This window comes from Ostrinia nubilalis, chromosome 4 (assembly GCF_963855985.1).
Source record: "Ostrinia nubilalis chromosome 4, ilOstNubi1.1, whole genome shotgun sequence".
NCBI classification, from domain to species: Eukaryota; Metazoa; Arthropoda; class Insecta; order Lepidoptera; family Crambidae; genus Ostrinia; species Ostrinia nubilalis.
Window position 1 is genome coordinate 13,167,922 of NC_087091.1, and position 19,329 is coordinate 13,187,250.

At 38.0% G+C, this 19,329-nt stretch overlaps 1 protein-coding gene and 1 long non-coding RNA gene across 2 annotated transcripts in view; one reads left to right on the top strand and one right to left on the bottom strand.

Moving 5' to 3' along the window:
- LOC135071202 (uncharacterized) overlaps positions 1-19,329 on the top strand; it is a 135,398-nt gene that overhangs the window by 12,179 nt on the left and 103,890 nt on the right. The gene's annotated exons all lie outside the window — the stretch shown is intronic.
- On the bottom strand, positions 14,288-14,852 carry LOC135071209 (uncharacterized). The gene is made up of 2 exons (XR_010257220.1): positions 14,730-14,852; positions 14,288-14,480 (listed from the first exon to the last, which is right to left on the bottom strand). It is a non-coding gene; the product is annotated as an uncharacterized LOC135071209 (long non-coding RNA).

Here is a 19,329-nt window from a genome sequence, read left to right on the forward strand (position 1 = left end):
AAAAGGTCACCCACCCCCGTAGGACCAACCCCCTCCCGTTTAGAGACGATATTATTACCACCTAGGTAGGTAGGTAGGGTCATTGCGCTGGTTTTCCGTCCAGCTCCTGTTTTCGTCCATTTGACCGAGTTGCCACAAACAAGTACGTAAAATTTGAATACAAAGCTACCTTTCCGTGCAAGTTTGAACTTGTTGCAATCTATAATATCTAAGCAATAGTTCTACCTACATACAAATGTAATTTGACAAGTAGTGACTCCAAAAAACCCTACAAAAGTTGTTGCTGGATACAGGTACTGAAAACGTCATCGGGTTATAAAAAATGTGCCGGCGGTGAACTTTCACGGTGAGTAGGTATATTATATTTTATTTACTGTTTTAGCTACTTTATGTAATGTTTTTGGCATAATGTCTAATTAATAGCATAATAAACACTAGAGATGAAACGGATAGTTGTTTGGCCGGATACCGGATACCGGATATCCGGCCAGCTGCTAGGCCGGATAGCCGGATATCCGGCGGCCGGATAGTTGGCCCATTGTCTCGTTGCATGTCGTGACGAGTTTAGCGCCGCAAAGGTGCTTCGAACGCGATCAGTGGATCTATTACGTAGACTAGACTTGTCACACTTTTCGAAAATCGAATCTGTCCGAATAGAATATCAGACTTTGCCACTTGTCTAAGGGGCAGATTAATTCGGGCGATTTCGATTGCCATCGTGAGTGTGTGATTGAATAGCGAAAATTAAATTAGTTTACTTGCATCGTAATCTGACTGAACTGCATCATATCATCAGACTATATCAGTAAAAAAAAGATCGTCTATTTTATTTGGCAATATTTCGACATTAACAGATATTTACTATTTATGTATTCGTCATTAGAGTGAATAGCCCAGATAATAATGGCTTTTTTGTAACTTTTTGGACTTTAAATAAAAGCCATTGTACGCGCCAGCATTAAAACCTCATACATTTCAAACTCATGTCACACTATTCTATCACTCACTCTGACAGTCCTTTTCCTATCCTCTCCCTCCCACCTTCAGTCTCGCTCTCGCATCGCAACGCGCCGCTTCGCCTACCTATCTGGGCGTTAATTACTAAATAAGTATCCAAAATAAACCAATTCAAATAAACCCAAATCGCGCGCTAAACTCATCTCAATAAAATTCAAGTGTTTGTGAAAGTGAAAGAAGAACCAAGCTTGGACCGTCCTGTGGAGTCTGCTCAATCGAAGGTATCCCATCCCATTCCTATCCCAATCTCCTACAACTCCTTTCTGGTCCTACCGAGCCGCATGGTTCATTTCCTATCCTTTACACTTACAGAAAATCACAACTACACATTTTCACGCATCCGTCATTTTGACAACTCTCTAGAAAATTCTAGAAAATTCGCTCGTTTGACACATTCTTTCTGGAAAGTTCGATTCGTTTGACATTTGACACATTCTAGAAATTGCTATTCACTCAAACGTCAACTCGTTGTTTGTAAACACGTATATTTTTTAAATTCAATCTTTTAAAATTTTATTTCAATTCAATTTCAAATTCGCTTACATACGCTACGCATTTTATTTTCCTACTGGATTATAAATAAATACGCACAACTCAACTCATTTTTAACGCTAGCTCTCGTGCGTGTGTTTGCTCACCTACAATACAATGGAGGGAGTAATACGCAAAATTAATTTGCTTGAAGCTAAAAAAGAAGCGCTTTTTCAGAGGGTTCAGGAACTATACGACCTCAGCCTAAAGGTCTCCGACCCTCAGATTGAACAAATTTTCATGTCTCGCATGCATTCGATTGAAAAAACAAGATCGGATTTTCTTGATACTATTGACGAACTTAATTTATGTTATATGAAAAATGATGAGGAACTCAAACCTACATTTGCCGCACTCAACTCGTTTGACGATTTGTACTGTAACATCCTTTCGGTGCAAAGCTCCATCGCACAACTAAAGGCCAACACAGAGCGTCGCAAACAGGATTTCGTAAAAAAATTACCGCCTTTAGAACTAGTCTCTTTCGACGGAGCCCCTTCCAAGTGGCCCGTTTTCTACCAAAATTTTAAAACGCTTATTCATGAGAACACTGGTTTGTCTCCAGGTGAAAAGGCTCAATACCTTATAGGAAAACTTTCCGGAAAAGCACTTACAATTTGCTCGGGTATTCCACCTACTGGTGAGAACTATTACATAATTTGGAACAACCTATTAGAAAAATACCAAGACATAAGAGTACAAGCCTCTATGTATTTGGAACAGTTAATAAACTTCAAATCGCAATCTTTAGATGAATTTTTGGAACAGTATTGCTCAGCTGAAGCTGCCTTACGACGTTTACAGATTGATGACCTTTCCGATTTCATTTTGACTCATATTGCTCTCAGTAAATTAGACAAAGACACTCTAAATTTATTTGAACAATCCATTAAGCACGTAAAAATGCCTACGTTTAATGATCTCAAGACTTTTATAAAAGAACAGAATAAAATCCATACTTTACGCTTATGTTTTACGCAGAATAAGCCGTACGTTAATAATAAAACGAATTTCGCATCGCAGTCTAAAAACTCGAAACCGACACAGTCGTTTGTTTCTAATACAGCTTCTGGAGTAAAACCCAACCAACATTACTTCCAATCTCAACCGAATTCGCAAGGCTCATACACTCCATCCGCTGTACGCAAGAATTGTCAACTTTGTAAGACGGAACCTGAACATGCCCTGTTCAAATGCAGTTATTTTCGCTCGAAAAATGCGCCAACTCGCTACTCTTTAGTGAAAAAATGTAACTTTTGCCTCAATTGTTTAGGCTTTCATAATGTTAAATATTGCAAATCTCAAAATCGTTGCTCAGTTTGCCAACGTAAACATCACACTCTTATTCATATAGATAACTTTAACGTGAATAGACCTATGACGTCACAACAGCTGACTTGCAGCGCGACGCTTTCGCCGACCGACGCGTCCATGTCCGCGCCCGGTCCGGTCACGCCGCCGTTGCAATCGATGCCAACCAACAATGTATCTCTCTCTGCAGTCACGCCGTCGATCGCTGATGAATCTAGTACCACGGTCTTATTACCCACCGCGTCAGTGTATACTTATGACAATAATAAGACGTGTCAAAAATTACGCGTGTTTCTAGACACAGGTTCGATGAGCAACTTTATCACAAATAAATGTTGTGCGCGACTGAACTTAAAAGTCAATCCGCTACCTACCACTATTAAGGGGATAGGTCAATCTAAAAGTGTGTCGCTAGGATATGTATCTTTCACAATTGCCTCACGCTTTGATCCCAGGTGTAAATACACTATTAACGCACGCGTCATTGATACAATAACCGATTATTTACCTAATGTAAAGGTTGACATAACCCAGTTATCACATTTACAAGGTCTTCCTATGGCTGATGACAGCTTCGATATCCCTGCTGAAATCGATTGTTTGTTAGGCAATGAGATATTCCCGCTTCTTTTAGGTAGTAATAAAATAACTTCACCGCAATCCTCTGTCATCGCTATCGAAACCACGCTCGGATATCTCGCTATGGGACGCGCTCAGTGCTACTCAGCTCATTCACGCAATGATAATAAAGCATTCTTTTGCAATGTAGACTCGCACTCATTAGAATCACTCACGCAACGCTTTTGGGAGCTTGAAAGTGTACCTACTAAGAGACACATCAGCCCTGACGACGAAATATGTGAAAACATTTTCCAATCAACTCATTCTCGCGACGACTCTGGGACGTATACCGTTTCTTTGCCATTTAAACTCGACCCATCAGAACTCGGCGATTCTTACTTTACTGCTAGGCGTCGCTTCTATAACTTAGAGAAAAAGTTAGACTCAACTCCGGGCTTACGCACTAACTATAATGAAAATATTCAAGACTGTATCGATCGCGGTTTTCTGTCAAAAGTCGAAAACGCATCGAATTCAGAGGAAAATACTCCAAATTATTATATACCTCATCATGCAGTATACCGACCAGATAAACTCACTTCAAAAACTCGAGTCGTTTTAGATGCAAGTTGTAAAACAACCTCTGGAAAGTCGTTAAATGATGTTCTTTACACTGGCCCAAACTTACAAAGTAATATTTTTGATCTTTTAATTAACTTACGCATTTTCTCAGTCGCTTTATCTGCTGATATTGAAAAGATGTATTTCTGTGTAAAGCTTGATCAAAATCACCACCCGTTTCAACGCATATTATTTCGATTTGATCCTGAATCACCGATTGATACTTATCAATACAATAGGGTTTCTTTTGGCGTTTCTAGCTCGCCTTACCTCGCTATGCGTGTCGTTCGCCAACTCGCTGAGGACGAGCGCGCGAATTATCCTATCGCCGCGTCTGAAGCTCAATCCTGTATGTATATGGACGATTATGTCTCATCGATGGACGGGTTAGAAAAAGCTGAACAATCTTACCATCAAATGGTTAAGATGTTCATGGCCGGGGGGTTTAAAATGGTTAAGTGGATCTCGAACAACCCTGAGCTTATAAATAAGATTCCCGATTCGCATAAAAATCCACAGCTCGTCGATTTTGACACTGACTCAGAAATTACGACAAAAATCATAGGCATGCAGTGGCAACCTAATGATGACGTTTTTCTTTACAAAATTAACTCTACTAACTCTGACCAATGCACAAAACGCACGATTCTTTCCGCAACCGCTAGATTATTCGACCCTTTGGGTTTGCTAGGCCCTGTGACAGCGTTTCTCAAACTCTTAATTCAAGAATGCTGGCAGCGCGAACTTGAATGGGATCAGCCAGTTCCAGACTCAATAAAAAATAAATGGAATCGGTTTGATAGTGAGATTAACTATTTATCGCAATTAAAAATACCTCGTCACATAGGAATCACCGCGGGTTGTCACGTCACTATCATGGGCTTCGCGGACGCCAGCGAAGTATGCTACGGCGCTGTAGTTTATGTGCGCGTGAGCTCTGATGCAGATTCACCCGGTGAAGTCTTTCTTATCGCATCCAAATCGCGTGTCGCGCCTTTAAAGAAAATATCTCTTGCGCGGCTTGAACTGTGCGCAGCGCTGCTCTTGACAAATCTTTTATTATCGGTTCGCGATAGTATAGAGAATCGTTATCCTGTTAACTCAATTTACGCATTTTCAGACTCGACTGTCACTCTCACGTGGATACATTCTCCCGCGTACAAATTTCACACATTTGTTGCGAATAGAATTACTGAAATTAATTCGAAACTCAACGCAAAAATTTGGCATCATGTTAATGGAAATGAAAATCCTGCAGATGTAATATCGCGACCTGTAACTCCTAAAGCATTATTAAATCAATTAAATTGGTTTCACTCTCCTCAATGGACAGCTCAGCCAATCTCGCAATGGCCTATCGAGCCATTTCAAGTTTCATCTAACAGTGTTCGACTGGAAGAGAAAACTATCGCTCTTGTTTCAGAGACAAACTCTCAATCGAACTCTCACTTTTTCGATCGATTAATTGATCGCATTTCCACGTACCCAAAATTATTACGCGCTACTGTGTACGTGTTACGCTTCGCTAAAATACTACGTTCAAACGGAGTGGTTACATCCTCTGATTTAGAACTCGCTGAACTCTATTTAGTACGCCATATACAGGCACTATTTTTTACTCAAGATATGCACGCAATTAAAAATAATAAACCCTTTAACAAATCGCTTCTCAAACTTAACCCTTTCATTGACTCTGATAATATGCTTCGTGTCGGAGGTCGACTCACTCACTCTCAACTCAACTATGGACAAAAGCATCCAATCATTCTATCGCTTCACTCAACTTTTAGTTGATTACTTTCATGTATGTAATTTACATACTGGTCCTTCACTTCTACTCAGTCTGCTTAGACAGAAATTTTGGATACTTTCCGCACGTAACTTAGTACGTCAAAGAGTGCATCAATGCAATATCTGTTTTCGTTTAAACCCTAAATCTACAAACCCTCTTATGGGCGACTTGCCATCATTTCGCGTTTCAGAAGCTAAAGCCTTTGTTTATACATCGGTCGATTATGCAGGTCCCTTCTTTATTACTCACATTCGCCGCAGAGGTGTTAAAAGCCAGAAGGCTTATATTTGTTTATTTTGCTGTCTTACAACTAAGGCTCTACACATAGAGTTAGTTTCAGACTTAAGCTCTGATCTATTTCTCGCCGCTTTTCGTCGATTCATTTGTAGAAGAGGCCCCGTTTCCATGATATATAGCGACGGAGGTACTAACTTCATTGGCGCTAAACGCAAGCTTGACGAAATTTACGCTCTTTTAGAATCTGACTCTCACAAAAATTATTTAAGTTCACATTTGGCTGAACAACGCATTAAGTTTCTTCATAGTCCACCATATGGTCCGCACTTTAACGGCATCACGGAGATAAATGTTCGTTATGTAAAAACGCATCTTCATAAAGTTATTGGTCTTCAAGTGTTAACATACGAAGAGTTCAACACTGTACTTGTACAAATAGAAGGCTTATTGAATAGTAGACCATTGTGTGTTCTTAGCTCTGACCCATCTGATATATCCGCTCTCACTCCCAATCACTTTCTCAATATAACTCCACTGAAATTCTTGCCAGTAGAGGATGTCTCTGATATTTCTGACAATCGGTTAACGCGTTATCAGTTAGTCAATAAATTAGTGCAAAGCTTTTGGCGTCGCTGGAGTCAGGAGTATTTAACTTCTCTACAACGCCGTGAAAAGTGGAATACGGTGACCAAACCGATAGATGTGGGCTCTGTTGTTGTTATAAAAGATGACAATGCGCATCCTCTTTGTTGGCCATTGGGTGTGGTTGTGGAAGTATATCCCGGAAAGGACAAAATCATTCGCACCTTAAAGATTCGCACTGCAACCGGTACTTATGTTCGGCCTGTAGTTAGAGTTTGTCCTCTTCCTTTACAGTAACTCAAATAATGTTCTTAACTTTATTTTAACCTTAACTTTAATTTAACACAACTTTAACGCTAATTTAACTCGTTTAGTTCTCTCTAACGCATGTTTTTTTACGTTTTTAACTTTTTTTTACAAACGCTACTCAATCTAGAGGAAGACCTCTAGGCCGGGGGAGTTGTACGCGCCAGCATTAAAACCTCATACATTTCAAACTCATGTCACACTATTCTATCACTCACTCTGACAGTCCTTTTCCTATCCTCTCCCTCCCACCTTCAGTCTCGCTCTCGCATCGCAACGCGCCGCTTCGCCTACCTATCTGGGCGTTAATTACTAAATAAGTATCCAAAATAAACCAATTCAAATAAACCCAAATCGCGCGCTAAACTCATCTCAATAAAATTCAAGTGTTTGTGAAAGTGAAAGAAGAACCAAGCTTGGACCGTCCTGTGGAGTCTGCTCAATCGAAGGTATCCCATCCCATTCCTATCCCAATCTCCTACAGCCATCATTATTATAAGCCATTTTATTGATATTTACCTCAAAGATTAATGTACTCCATTTTATTAATAGGAAATTGTCGTAGTTTTTTAATATCCGGTATCCGGCCGGATAGTGAGTTACTATCCGGTATCCGGCCGGATAGTAAATTTAGGCCGGATATCCGGCCTACCGGATAGTTACCGGATATCCGTTTCATCTCTAATAAACACTATTTTAAAGGTTTATTAAAGTTTTTGTACAAAAATCTTAGATAAATGAAGTTGACTAATAATAGGAAACCCTAACACCTAGTAATATATTTTGTAAAGATAATTTTTTTTTCTTCCAATATGATCTTCATTGCTATTACTTTAAAAAGTTTAGTTTACGTCCACTTTTTCACAGTGTTATACGTTATACTTACCCACTAAACCAAGAGGATGTGGACGGAAACTAAAAACACTAAAAACCAGATTGTGACAGTGACGAGAACCGGCGCAATGACCCTACCTACCACGTGTTGCGATAAAATTATTAGGATTAGGTACCTAAGAAGCGAAGCCGCGGCCGCGGTCCGATAGAAGCTACACTTGGCGTCAAACTTAGATTAATTAAGCGCGTCAAATAAATCGCACCTCCCGCGACAAACACTTTCAAACGGCAAACGTATGACCTATCCCCACATCCCACCAATATATTGGTATCATTCTAAAGCCTAGATCTAATTAAACTTCATTTCATTATAGGAAAGGTTTTTACCCCAAAAATGTGTCTTTAGAAGGATCCAGTGTCTCTTTTTAAAGCGACAGGTAGTTACGCTTGAGCCAACTTTTATGGTTATAAAACTGTTAAATTGGGATTTATCGCTATTCGCTATCCATCTGTTAAAGAAGACGTCGAGTGTAGTTGGCCAACAGCGAGCGTGTCAATATTCTACCTAACCTATCACAATAATAGAAAGCTACATTACTGCCTACGTTCTACAAAAATCTTCCATTCCTATCTAGCTAGCTAGGTAATGCAGGCTAAGTAGCCTACCGTTTTCGTTAATTTTATTCAATCATCAAAAATGCATATAAAAATTATCTTCATACAAAATCATTAAACCACAAAACAACTTATTGTCCCTGTAGGATAAGCATCAGGGTCAGGTTTCTTTACTATTATAAAGTTTTTATTTATTTTTGGTAGGATAGACTAGGACCTGACTAAATTTTTTAATCACCTATGTCATGTTAATATTTATTTGAAAAAATATGATTAAGTAAAATATGGGATTGAGTCATGTGCCTACCTATTTATTCAAATTAAATAATAATCGTGTAATTGTATTTTTTATACTAGTAAGTAGTTATTACTTTTTTATTTCTCTACTTATCAAAATTATAATCCTGGCGCAGACGGGTAAAAATGATGAAACAGACAAGGAAGGATATTTTTCTGTTTAATAGGTTACACCTCAAATATGGTTTATAGTTTTGTGTACAAACAAATACGTGCGGGCCGCGGTATTACGTTCAGCGCCGCGGCCATAGTAGAATCCGCGGCATAGCCACGTGAGTCCTTCTTAGCAACGATATTGTCGGTGTGTGCGTGGGACGACGCATACGTACGGGCGCGCTCACAAACAAAAACAGTGCTTAGATTGTCACCCTTAAATCTCGTTGGGTACCGCTACGCGTAAAAATGTACTCAATTATTTCGTCTATAGAGTCTAGACTTGGGTAGTTCCTGAATGAATGATACAACTGAAGTAAGAAGAGTAAAACGTAGGTACAAAGAGCGAGACAGATGCACGGCCCGGATCGCGTGACCCCGGTCAGAGTTCAAGCTAGTTTCGCGCCTAATCCAATCCAACTTTAATATTTGAGACAGTGCAAGCGGAAATATTCTTTATTGACTAGGAATTAAGACTTATTTTTTTATGGTTTCAGTATATCTCGGAGGTGATTTTTAAGTAAAGTTTGTTTATTTTTGTAATTTTTGCTAGTTGAATACAACTTGTTTTAATATTATTATTGTGACCGACCGAATTTATTGATTTTTAATTACGCCAACCTAAATTTTTGACTGCCGATAATCTCCAGCTCCAGCTCCTAAATGTTTGATTTGTAGTCATTACAACAATAGATAATACATAAGCAATGCAATTTAACTGAATATGAAGTAGTAGTGAATAGGTAGATACCTACTACATCTGCTGAACTTGTATGTTGTCAAAACTAGGTAGGTACATGAAGTTTGTTCAATGCCGATAAATTTTGACATGGCCGATGATATTTTGAAGGTGTATCTACTTGACGTAGTAAAAGAGTTCGCAACTGCGCTAAATAGCTCTTAAACTCATAATAAGAGTAGATAGGTTCCTAAAACTTTATTTAATCTTACTTAATCTAAAATATATAACTCAAAGGTGACTCACTGACTGACATTGTGATCTATTAACGCACAGCCCAAACCACTGGACGGATCGGGGATCGGGCTGAAATTTGGCATGCAGGTAGATGTTATTATGACGTAGGCAAGTAGGCATCCGCTAAGAAATGACACAGTAAATATATGAGCTAAAGCAGTACGGAAACTAAGCCCTTTTGTCGAGTTAAATACCTACACTTCAACTGAGTGTTAGGGTTGTCACTCTTAATCTTTATATATTTAATAAGGTTCTTACTTACTTATTTATTAAAACGTTTATTTAGGTTATTTAATTATCAAATACGTATTTTAATAAATTATTTGACTAAGTAGTTAAAAAATATTAAATTAGGTACAATTCATCACTTAAAAGCGCGCTGAGCAAATTACTATAACAAATAGAACACACAAATTGTTAAGAAGCGTAATTACGTAATTTAAAAATAACTATTACAAAATCAGATGTAAGCATTTTATTTAAAAAGTAATATTTAATCATTTTTACCATTCAGAATTATTAGGAAGTTTAAAAAATGAAAGTTCTGGTTTTGAAGATGCCGAGTTATAGTAGCCGTATACTACGCAATACACTCGTGGCATTTTTTTTTAAAATACAGCGGATAGCGCATGCAATAAAATTATTATTAACCTTTAGCTACTGAGGTGGATTTAATTTCACGTAAACACTGACGTGGGGGCCTGAGAGGCCCGTACATATGTGTGCTTATATTTAAAAATATATAATCTTATTAGGGTTTTATGTTTAATAATTATTAATAGTGGTTATATTTAAATACAATAAAACGATTTTTATGTAAATTATTTGTTAATAAGTACGTATTATTTCAATATTTAAAAAACATGTAGCATTTTTGACAAAAATCTCATGAAATCATGATTCACAAAGTTATCATGAAAAATATTCATAAATTCAACAAATCAACTTAGAATCTTAATTTTCAATAGTCTTTTTAGCTAATGATAAATCAGTAATCCTTATATGAAATAGGGGGGGGAAAATACACACATCAAATAGTGCGAATTAAACACAGTCTGGATAAACTTGCTTTGCTCAGTGAAGGAAGCCATACATGTTTTTAAAATGTAGATTTCATTTGAATCTTCAAAATACATGTATGGCACTTGGTTTCATCGTTTAAATCTTGATAGACAGGTACAGCTTATCATTTCCTAGCATACGTGCCAAAAACTACTGTTCTTCTATTTTTCGTTAAATGCTGGTTATTTTTACTTCCGAGATACCCCTTTCTCTCGGACGACGTACTGTGGGCTCCATATTATAGATGTTTTCAAATTATTTCAAGAAAAGACGACAACTAAATGAAAACTATAGACAAAAAAAGTTACGCCAATACTGAGGTGGGGGCCTGAGAGGCCCACAAGAAACTTTAAAATTAATTTACCTACTGAAATTGCGCGTGCAATCACGTGCACCGTTGTTGACAGCCTCGGCGCAATGAAACTCGAAGGTACTAAAAGATTCGGGTGTGTCGTGCACGTGGGAGAGGAGAAATTCAACAATTTGACTTTTGCAAGGCCTGAGAGGCCCCCACGTCAGTAGTTAAAGGTTAAAAACACAACGCGCGCGACACCCGCGACGGATGGACTGCGAGGTTCGCTTAGAGCTCGTGTAAAGCGTGCGTCTGTGTGCGTGAGTCTGATTTCGAGCGTTTGTATGAAGTTTCCGTACTGTTTGATTTATCTACTGTGGAAATGATTTGACGAAACTAACCTTATGGGGTAAGGGGTACTATTACCACTAAGTATTACTTATTTTGTGTCCACGCTTACGCAGTCGCGGGCGGCCGCTAATCCTACTAATATTACCTATAAATGCGAAAGTTTGGATGTCTGGATGGATGTATGTTTGTTACTCTTCCACGCAAAAACTACTGAAAGGATTTTGATAAAACTTTACAGCAGTCGTTTTTATAACCCAGAATAACATATCCTACTAATATTATAAATGAGAAAGTTTGGATGATTGGATGTATGGATGTCTGGATGTTTTTTACTCTTTCACGCAAAAACTACTGAACGGATTTTGATGAAACTTTACAGTATTATCCTACCTAATATTATAAATGAGAAAGTTTGGATGTATGGATGTCTGGATGTGTTTTACTCTTTTACGCAAAAACTACTGAACGGATTTTGATGAAACTTTACAGTAATCCTACTGAATATTATAAATGCTAAATTGGATGTATGGATGTCAAGTCTGGATGTTTGTTACTCTTTCACGCAAAAACTACTGAACGGATTTTGATGAAACTTTACAGTATTATCCTACCTAATATTATAAATGAGAAAGTTTGGATGTATGGATGTCTGGATGTTTTTTACTCTTTCACGCAAAAACTACTGAACGGATTTTGATGAAACTTTACAGTACCTAATCCTACTTAATATTATAAATGCTAAATTGGATGTATGGATGTCAGGTCTGGATGTTTGTTACTTTTTCACGCAAAAACTACTGAACGGATTAACTTTACAGTAATATTATTGTTTATAATCCAGAATAACATAGGCTGTAATTTATGACGATCTGTGACAAATGAATTTTCACGCGGAAATTAGAACTTTTTGGAAAAACCGTAAAACTTGAATCGCTTCTAGAGGGTCGGGGGTTGGTCCTACGGGGATGAAGTACATGACCTTTTTTTCTTGGTTTGAGGTCCCCTACATGATGGCATCAAAAGAATCGCCACTTTCAGGAAAAAATTTTTTGCGCGCCCCGGTTCCTATACAAGCACGCTTTAGAACTTCAGTCGTCTCTACACGGGAGGGGGTTGGTCCTACGGGGGTGGGCTACATGACCTTTTCTCCTTGGTTCGACATCCTCTAAGCGATGACAGCATAGATTTGCGAAAATTAGAACTTTTTGGAAAAACCGTAAAACTTGAATCGCTTCTAGAGGGTCGGGGGTTGGTCCTACGGGGATGAAGTACATGACCTTTTTTTCTTGGTTTGAGGTCCCCTACATGATGGCATCAAAAGAATCGCCACTTTCAGGAAAAAATTTTTTGCGCGCCCCTGTTCCTATACAAGCACGCTTTAGAACTTCAGTCGTCTCTACACGGGAGGGGGTTGGTCCTACGGGGGTGGGCTACATGACCTTTTCTCCTTGGTTCGACATCCTCTAAGCGATGACAGCATAGATTTGCGGAAATTAGAACTTTTTGGAAAAACCGTAAAACTTGAATCGCTTCTAGAGGGTCGGGGGTTGGTCCTACGGGGATGAAGTACATGACCTTTTTTTCTTGGTTTGAGGTCCCCTACATGATGGCATCAAAAGAATCGCCACTTTCGGGAAAAAAATTTTTGATCGAAATTATTTTAAGTGTCGGAAGCCACCTTTAATTGGCTCTAAATCTGAAAGCGTTTGTTTTAGAGAGGTAGACCATATAAGCTTTTGTGCTTTGTTTTACGTCTTCTATGCGATTCTTGCAAGAAAACAAGGAATAATTGAAGAAAAAAAAAACTCGTCGAAATTATTCTAAGTGTTGATAGCGCACTTTTAATTGGCTCTAGAAAGTTAACGGTTGGTCCTAGAAAAAGTCTCGTGCCCCATAGCGCCCCGTTTCCTATACACTGACCCATCTCTTATAATCAATGTAATCTTTACAATAAGTCGTACAAAATTATCTTAAAAGTTCATGTTCACTTTTGATTTCAGAGTGACTCAAACAGCAGCTACGGACACGATAAGAGTAACATTGAATCTTATCTCCACCCATCAATGCTTCAAGACCCTTGGGAACATCTGAGACAAGCTAAGAATTTGTCATAACACTCAGACAAGGTACATGGATTAACTCATTCCTTTTTGTTGGCCAAAGATGTGAATCATTGGGTGCATTTGGCTGAAAAAAACATTTGGAAGCTATTAGCAAGGACACATTTGCTAACTTCAATAGTGATGAGTTTAATTAATTTTGTAACAGTGACAGTAACCGCTTAGCAATAGCCATTTTGCTTATAAGCACTTTTGAGCGCTTTTTTCTGCCAAATGCACCCATTGTGTTTTAATTTATACAATCGGTATGCCCTTGTGTGTATGTGTTAAAGGACAGATGGGACGAAAATGATATTTCCATATTTTACACCAGTGTTTAAACTTTTTGTGTAATAAGTTTGTAAATAAAGTCCTAACTAGTGTAAAGTACAACAAGGGTATTTTTAAATTCAAGACTTATAATAGGCTATTCATGTCATGACACTGAATTGAAATGTTTTAGGTGCTTAATTTGTATGTATGTTATGTAAACTTACATTTTGTTAGAAATAAGTGTAAAAATACATAAATTATAAGTTGATTGAACTATGCATTTTATTTATGGTGTTGTAATCACATATGAAAAAGTACATTCTTAAGAATAATTTTGTATGCAGAACAGAAAATAGAAATAGAAGAAAACAACAGAAAACTATGAAAATTATACTTTATGGTAAGCACACTCTTTCACACATTTCTTGGTGACAACATCCCTGACGGTGCCAGGGTTGCACCAGCAATCGCAGTAGTGTTCGGGACGGTAGTGTGCTGAGTGCTGCGGGGTGCAGATAATCTCAAAGCTGCAGTCCGGCCCTGGGTTGTATTCTCCTGGGGGACACTCGCCTGAAATTAAGTGTAGGTTAATACAACGAAGTCCGATAACCTTATAAAGATAGCAGGAAGGCCCTGGATACAGGACGCTACCAACCGGGCAATATAGAAATCATTGGGGGACATCACATATTGAATTGAGGAGAATTGGTGTTTCTACTATGCTATCTATGACAGATATTGAGTCATTCATTTTTTTTTTACATTAAATTGGGTGTGCGTTTTAACCTAGTGTATAAATAACTAGTTCAGGTAACTTACCCATAGCACTTATTGCTAAAGTGGCAATCACCAGAAGTATGATACAAACTCTCATGTTGATTTGTTACTGTTTACTGATTATACTGATACAATAACAACGAATACAAGCTTGGGATTCTTATATACGCCACTTAAGCACTTAAATAATAATCTTATAAACCTGTTTCTTCTCGATTCAAGTACCTAAATAAACGTCGGCAGCATATCGGACGATAATTAATTTTTTATTGTAAAACCACACTTATGACAACTGCAGAAGGTGCCTTAGTATTTCTCTCGATTTGCCTGATCGATGATCATGCTTGCATTATCTGCAGTGCCGGATTAAGACTACTTGATGGCAATGTCCACACCTGTGCCCCCTCGTAAACTAATATCGATCTTTACATAAAAAAATAACGTAATAGGTACCTACACAAATGAAATGCGAATTTTTCGGGTCTTTAATTCGCGGAAAATATACTCAACATCAAATATACCGCACCTTCCGCAACGTGAACTTTAAAGATTTTCTTCTGATACAATCATGGTGTTATTTGAAAGCCCAATAAATAAGCTTATAGAAAAACATTTAATTTTTTTATAAGCAATTAACAGGTACCATAAATGTGACTTGAAAAAAGGCCTCACTTGGGGCTCACCTCTGGGATCAATTAGACCAATTTTTGTGGTGGTTAAACTAAATTATGATCTTACGTGTCCTTTTTAACAGATGGATAGCGATTAATCCCAATTTCATAGTTTTATAGCCATAAAAGTTGGCTCAAGCGTAACTACCTATTTTTTGAAGAAGTGACTGGATCCTTCTAAAAACACATTTTTGGGGTAAAAAACTTTCCTTTAATGAAATGAAGGTCAGAACTAGCCTTTCAAATGGAACCAATGTTGGTGGGAAGTGGGGATGTATACGTTTGAGAAGTGCTTGTTGCGCGAGGTGCGATTTATTTGATGCCGAGTGTAGTTTTATGTAGTAGGTACCTAACAAATATTTTGTGTTCTTTTTGGTGCCCCCCAAGACGTGATGCCCTAAGCAAATGCTTAATTTGCTTCTAAGGGTTAATCCGGCCCTGTTGCCCTACTCTTTCGTGGCTGGCGATATACTGTTATAAATTAATAAGAACTTTTGTTCGAGGTCACCCGGAGTCTTCAACGACCGGTAATAATTCCAGATTTTGGTTAGGTAGGTAGTAAATAGAAACAAGAATATGCATGTCGCAGTCGGATTGTATAATCCGCCGTTTTACATTACCACTAGGCATTTTACATTACAGCTCTGTTTTGTAATACGGCGGTTCAACGTTTAGGCGGATTGTCATTGCGATACGTTCTTCAATACGGCGGCCCACGTTTAGCCGCATCGTACTACTATTTAGATTGTAGGGTGACCATACTTACAAAATAAAACAATGTTTCATGAAAATAAATTTTAATAAGAAAGATTTCTTCTCACGATATTCCTAAGTGATTAAGTAAGAATTATCTTCGTTACTGTAAGTAATACTAAATTATATATTTGGCTTCAGCCATTTTTTTGTATGTTTATAAATCACAAGGACAGCCATCTCAAAACAAATAAACTTTTTTTGAAAGTTACTAATATAATAAATTATTAAACATACAACATGAGTAATCACAAGGTACAAACATCTTAAAATAAAAGATATCTCAAAATCTTCACCGGCCACTGTCATAATATCATACTTTTTGCACCAATAATATTGAGTAGGATTCCGCCGAACACCAGAATCCATAGCCACTTAAGCGGTTTTGATGTGGGCTATAACCTCCAAAACTCGGTCCCTTGTCCACGGTTTTTTGACTGTTCCACATTGTGAAGAATAGAAATTCTTCAATTGCAAGTTAAAATTGTTCTTAAACTCACTGTTGACACACATATTTATACGTTTAGTTAGTTTCTTTATTAGATTCAGAAATAACTCGGTAATTTAGCAACACATTTTCTGCATCCAACGCCATTGTTGTTGTTATGTCAGGCAGCGCCACGGTATTGAAAATGGGAACTAAAAACTGTCAAAGCGGCGGGTAATGACACGCTGTTTTACATTACGGCTAGCCGTATTGAAGAACGTTTGGCGCCGAATACATTCCGGCGGATTTTCATTCAGCCGTATTCAATCCGCCTAAACGTTGAACCGCCGTATTACAAAACAGAGCTGTAATGTAAAATGCCTAGTGGTAATGTAAAACGGCGGATTATACAATCCGACTGCGACATGCACACAACGTGACCAGTGCCCCGAGCACGAATGACTTCTCGTATTCCCTATAAAACCGTAGATGTGCTGTTTTGTTTTTCATACAAATCTAACAATTACCATACCATAACCAGAAGAGCTAGGATGCACGCCGTGATATTATACCTACTCATCGATGATTTTAAACTTCAAAATGTATGGGCAAAGCGATAAAATGGTGCGAAAACCGCTTATCGCGCCGCGGTTATCCTATCGCGCTATCCTAGGCTTACAGGACGATATTTGTTCGTGCTCAGGGCACTGTATCTAGATGTTAAATGTTAGTCTGGGTTCCCTACGTAAGTCAAATTTTCTAGGTAGACTAGATAGTGACGTATGCCCGTTTTCACCATCAATCCCTAATTTTTAAGTGACCCCTTAGTTTTAAACAAAATTCCTGTTATGTGTTACCATAGGGGTCACTTAAAAATTAGGGATTGATGGTGAAAACAGGCATTAGTTCCTTAAAAGCGACTTCCAAGGGGGCCCCTGCCCTGTATACGCCCAAGCTTATTGCCCTTGAACTTAGAATAAAGATGTTAAGGCACCAAGGTTTACTCACCCATGGCATTCAGCGCCAAAGTGGCAACCAACAAAAGACCGATCCACAACTTCATGTCGACACCTTTTCAATAACTGACTAACGCCCGTATTCACAAACAATGCTTGCTTGACGTGAAGCAGCAAATCGAACGCACAGCGTTGAATAGAGCTCTGTTATTGGTTCGTGTGTCATCCTGTGCGCCCACGCGCACTGTGAGACCTCATAGTAATGTTTATGAATACGGGCGTAACAGAACCTCAGGGCACTTAAATAAGGAACTGCTGATTGTTTATTTATTTAATAAATAATAACCAGTTTAGATTTGTACTAAATTAATTCACTAATTAATTTCCTATTATCATCTCCACGATGCACGACGTTATCTTAACAATAGATGAATGATATAAATAAAGAAATGAATTTATTACGTACGAACGATCACAAAACCACAACAAAACAAGGATGCAAGAACAAAACAAGCATGCAAGAACAAAACAAGGATACAAGAACAAAACAAGGATGCAAGATGCAACAGATTTTAAATGTGAAATATTTAACGTCGTCTTAATAACCTTCTCAGTTTACGCTTATTATGCAACCGGTTTAATCCGGTCTTTGCACAGAGTTAAAAAAACTTTTAGTCATCACATTTTTTTCAGTAACAAAACAAAACAATCGTTTTTTGTTATTAACTAAGCACTTAAGGCTTGGTATTTCTGCTAAAGTAGGTATTTCGCGCTGTCAAAATCTGCGCGCGCAATACTTCGCCGAAGACAGCGCGCCAAAGAGCTCTCGCGGCTACACAGTATAGAAATACGCAGTTTGGAAATACGCAGTTGGTTAGGTTAGGTTGACTTCCTTCCGTTCAAGCGTCACACTCACAGCACTTTCTAATAAAAATTAAAACAACTTTCAAAATTTTTGGGAATATATTTTAGAATCGAATAAACATAGAATATAACTGCCAAAGTAAACACGGTTCAAAGAGGCGTGGCGTCACCCGACCCTCCGGAAGTTCCGCGCCGGCTAAAAGAATTTCAAGATTACGTCACCCGACCTATCGGTAGATCCTCGGGAGTTTGAGCGATTGGAAAAACATTTTATGATCAGTTACTCGTAGTAGCGATTATTTAAAGCTTGGATAATAAATTATAGTTGTTGCAATTCACAAAGCTTTGCATTGTGGTTAATTACATTAATCAGTACACGCATCAATTTTGTTCAGTCTTTATGTTTATTAATAAATAAAAATATCATACTAAAATTGCATACATATTTGTTTGTATTGGTCTGGGTGTTTTCTTTCCATAATTTATGTATAACGTATGTACGGGGCTCTGTATCGAAAATCACTATGAGCAATAAGCATCACACACGATTACCTGGAGTGCATTACCGCAGCAAAAAGCTTGCCATCTTAAATGAACGGTATAATATCGAGGTTTCGTCAGTACAGTTGCGAACAAAGGTGTTTGTGTAGTGTTGTTGAGTTGAGAGGTCAGATTATTGAAATAATAAAACGAACATTTTATTTTTTAAATACATTTTAAAAATAATTTACATTACAGATAACAATGAGAGGATGTCATTGCAAGGTGATGCCAGTCCAATCTTAAATCCGTTGATATATGCTGCATCTGCCATGTTTTTGGCTAAAAGATTCTTCTATCTTGCAGTTTAGACTTTTATTACAGACCTCAGAAAGTATTTTTGGAAAACTTTTACGCATGGTGGAGGAAGGGACGCTCTAGAGACTCAAGTCTAGAAGGAGTCACATGAACTCCAAGTTTTAAATCCGTTG